This window comes from Rhododendron vialii, chromosome 3a (assembly GCF_030253575.1).
Source record: "Rhododendron vialii isolate Sample 1 chromosome 3a, ASM3025357v1".
NCBI classification, from domain to species: Eukaryota; Viridiplantae; Streptophyta; class Magnoliopsida; order Ericales; family Ericaceae; genus Rhododendron; species Rhododendron vialii.
Genome location: NC_080559.1, coordinates 6,850,557 through 6,855,147, shown reverse-complemented (window position 1 = coordinate 6,855,147; position 4,591 = coordinate 6,850,557). Strand labels below are relative to the sequence as shown.

At 35.1% G+C, this 4,591-nt stretch overlaps 1 non-coding gene across 1 annotated transcript; it reads left to right on the top strand.

The window, feature by feature from the left end:
* The first annotated feature begins 1,262 nt into the window (after positions 1-1,262).
* LOC131321477 (U2 spliceosomal RNA) lies at positions 1,263-1,466 on the top strand. Its single transcript, XR_009198522.1, has one exon. It is a non-coding gene; the product is annotated as a U2 spliceosomal RNA (small nuclear RNA).
* Positions 1,467-4,591: the final 3,125 nt, after the last annotated feature.

Sequence of the window (4,591 nt, the reverse complement as noted above, 5' to 3'; positions counted from 1 at the left end):
GCATTAATGCGTCTCTGGCGCAATCCTTTGCGCCCAGGCGCATTTTAATGCGCCCGGGGCGCATCTTGAAATGGCACAACAAGTCCCAACTTTGCGGACTTGCCCCAGATCCTCCCGAACTCCAATTCGCTCGTGGTTTGAACCATTAGAAAGCTTGTCCAATCTACTTTCCTACCGAATTGGTTTCGATGAAAAATAATTTGTACATCAAAATACATGACCATTTTACCCTCAATTGGTCGAAAAACACATTATTTCAATAAAACGCTTGTATCGTATTCATTTTAAATCAAATTAAAACCAATTATATAATAATGAATAAGGTTTTCACGGTATTATGGAAACAAACAATTAAAATAATGAAGTTTATTTATGAAAAGTTTGTCAAAGGAAGACCAATTCAAAGATCATCGGAGTGACAAAGGCTAAAGTATATTTTTGTGCCCATTTACACATTCTAAGCTCCATTCGATGCTCACATCCCTAGTTCTAGGGTACTCATTTATTTTGTAAGAGTGTCCACAAGGTTCATTGGGCTCTCCACACTTCATTAAATTATCATAAACCGTTTCATCATCAGGATTCAACCAAGACGAGAGTTGTGGTGAGGGTGAAAGATAACCAGAGGGCCACAGTCGAGCTCTCTGGAGAGTTTTTTTTTCTTTGTAATGTTATTGCGTATGATCCAATAATAGTTAAGTTTCTCTTAATTTGTGTGTGAGTGTTTAATTGGTTTTGATCCTCGACGCACTGCACGAGTCCACTCAATGAACTTTAGTACAAGTTTGTTTCGGTAAGTTGCTTGTCATTAAGAAAAAACAAAGGGAACTCAAAGGGTAGCAAAGACTTCATGAAGCCAGAACCAACTCAATCACATTCTAAGCTATATAGAGCTGCATATTGAACTCATTATTGCGGATCAAAAAAAAAAAACTCATTATTGGGCAATTTAGAGGGCTAATTTAGATATCTAGAAGGCTAATTTCGAGGGGGGGGGGGGGGGGGGGGGGTGGGTTTATCCCAAGCAATCTGATACTCAATAGATTAAGCAGTTACAATGTAAATGGTGGACGCAAGGACTCACTTGGTGCTCAAAGGCTTCAAACAACTGAGTAGAATTGACAGCACAAACCAAGCAGAATATGTGCAAAAGCAGCAAAACCCAGTTTGTTACTTTGGGGTTTTTTTCCCACATCGACTAAGCAGAAAAACAAGGAGAGAAAATGTGACTATAAAATAGGTAGCCCAAGAGAAGTGAAGACATACCTTTCTCGGCCTTCTGGTTAAGATCAAGTGTAGTATCTGTTCTTATTAGTTTAATATCTGATATATCGGCCATCGGCTAACTCTTTATTAAATTAAATAAATTTTTGAGAGGGAGGGCCCACTATAGTAGCTTGCTACTGGGGCAACCTCTCATGCGTTGCCTTGGTGTTGCACTATTGCCTTGACCTGGCGCACACCGCGCACCCCACCCAAACAAAGTTCAACGGTTTCTGCTACTTTGTGTCTAGAACCAAATTAGTTAGCTTGACATCTGCAGATGTGTGGAATTGATAATTTTGTCAACTGTTTAATTGCAGGGCTACAGTCTCTTTCCCTATCAGTATGTTTTGGTGGGTCTGTTCTGAACTCTGTAGATTTTCCTAATAAACAATTCAATTAAACACATGTGCACATATATATATATATATAAAAATAAGTCCAAGTACACAAATATATATATTAGTATGTACCATGCAATCTATGAAGATTTCCAAATCCAATAAAAAATTATAAGATCAAAATTCCCTATTAAACTAATCCAATTTAGCACATGTCTCCTATTAAAATAATGAACTAGTGTACCTAGGAAATCTAAGGTATTAATATATAAAGTACACACACACACACACACACACACACACACACACACACACACACACACATATATATATATATATATATATATATATTAGTATATCAACACATAGGAAATCTAGAAAATGATTTGTTTAGCAACCCTTATACTTATTGGAAAGATTAACTCTATTATCCAAGAGGTAATAATTTTCCTAACAGTTATTGACCAATGGATAAAAAGGTGAGGTACTATATACACAAAAATAATATCATATGTCCTTTAGGCATGTGTATATATACCTATATATAACTATATCCTTGTATTTTAACAAATCTATCAAAAGATCTTGGATGAAAAATCTATTGTCCAATGGATAAAAGTTTCCCTAACTTTTATCGTCTAATGGGTAAAGGTTAAAAGTCCAAAGGGTTCTACTAGGATTTGGAGGGCTCATAAGGTTCAAGAAGGTTTAAAAGGCTCATCTAAGGTTAGGAGAACATAACTAAGTGAATTGGTAGTTAGGTTCCTCTAACTAATTGGTTAGAATCTAACTATACTTGCTAAGTAGAATCTCTAGCCAAGAAATATATTTTAAAAGACTAAAATCCAATTATGACGGATTATTAGAAATACAAAAGGAATTTTTGGAAGTGAATCCAAGTATTAAAATAAAATTCAAATTTTTAACGAAATTTTTACTTACTAAAAATCAAGGTTGTTACATGTCTCTTTTTTTTTCAAAAATTATTTTTTCAGAAACTTTTTTTTAAAACTTTTTCCGAAATAGTTTTTTTTTTTCAAAATAAAAGTTTTTCAAAAAAATTATTTTCTATTTCTAATAACCTGTTTTTATTAGTTTGAAAATAATTTTAAAAAAATTGCTTTATATGGTGACAATTTTTGATTTTTATAGGTTAAAAAGGTGATGTGGCAAGTTTTATTATTCAATTTTGATTATGTCATTGTAGACATCTACATTGCTAACTTTAGCAATCTCTTAAATAGATAACTAAAAGATGATGTGGCAACTTTTGATTGTTCTACTGTGGATGCTCTAAGAGCTAACAAATGCGTCCTAAGAGCTAAATGATCTAGGCTTATAATATTATTGGCAGTTTGAGTCACAACCAAATCTTTTGGTCCAAATAAGATTATGTAGCTGCAAATAACACTAAAGTTAAACGCAAGAAAAGGATAATCTCAATTGCCAATTTTTTCCAAAAGTTATAGTCGATTGATTCTTTCCTTTGTCATGATTTGGTGCTTGATAAGATATGTCTTTTAACTTTGATCGACCCAACAAGGACCAGATAGAATTGAACCATAAGGCTCTCACCCTTTCAGTCTCAAAGAATGAAGCACACGATTCTTGGTAAAAACAATACGCTATTCTTGCACGTTATGATGGTGACCCACCGGCACCGCTGGCCGGGGTTCAAATCCCCTTAGCACCCTTTTTAATTACTTGCCAAAAAAAAAAAAAAAGGTACGTATCATGACATTTTCATTTCATAACATGAGCATTCTTCCCTTTTCCCAAAAGCCAGCCAGAATTAATCCTGGTCCTAGAAATTTGATTTTTAGATCATTTGTTCAATTTTTCCCCTGGAGAAGCATAATCTCCCATCAATGATTAATTTGTCTGTGTTTAACATTCCTCAGATATCTACCGAAGTATGTCCCATTCGTAGGACTTTTTACCGAGTGATCATTACTGGGTTCTACCGGCACTCAGTAAATTTAAAGTCGGATAAATTACTAGACACATACTCTAGAAATGATCTCAAATCCAAGTATATTCACTCCAAATTAATATCATATGTGTGACTTATATGATATTCTTCCGCGCCATTGAAAAAAAAAAAAACGATATTCTTCCGCCATGCGTCAAGTTTTGTGCAAAATAGACTTTGTTTGACATTTTATCTGGCATAGAATTGGCTGCGCGGATATTGAAGATGTATTTCGACGATCCAGCCATTGGTAAGCTCCTTGCCAAGTTTAGGAAAACGTCATTTGATTGGAAGATGCACTTATTGCCAAGTTATTGATCTTATAGCAGCTAGCGTACCGTTTTTGCTATTACTTTTGTTCATACTGGTACCGGTACATCTTGGCCTACCACTTAGCTCGTTGCCAAGCTTTGGAAAACGTCATTTGATTGGAAGATGCACTTATTGCCAAGTTATCGATCTTATAGTAACTAGCGTACCGTTTTTGCTATTAGTTTTGTTCATACTGGTACGGTGCCTCTTGGCTTACCACTTTGGATTCCTCGCTATCAGTAATATGCATATATTATGCATATATTATAAAAACTCATAATGGGTGAATATCTCATCTAAAAGCCAAATAATAATATTAAATCTGAATGTATACATGTTTGTCCTACTTGAAAAAATACTCTCCCATACCAAAACAAAGTTGCTCCCTCACAAAAGGGATCATGTTTTTTTCTAAGCAAAAAGATTTTATTAATTTTTGGAGAAAAAAATAGAGATTACAAGGATCTCGGGCACACCGGCAAAACGCCATCCGAGAACCAAAGCCAAAAGAAGGCAAGAAGCCAACCACACCAAAAAAAACCTATAGCCAAAAACCAAACAACGCCAAAAGCACCCTAAGGAAAACCTGAAACCAACAGCCAAAAATCAAACTACCTAAAACGCCAAAGAACAAGAAAACGACCTGAGGGAAGCAAACCAAAAGTCGACAATCCTCGAAATCAATAGCCTCCTCCAAGAGATC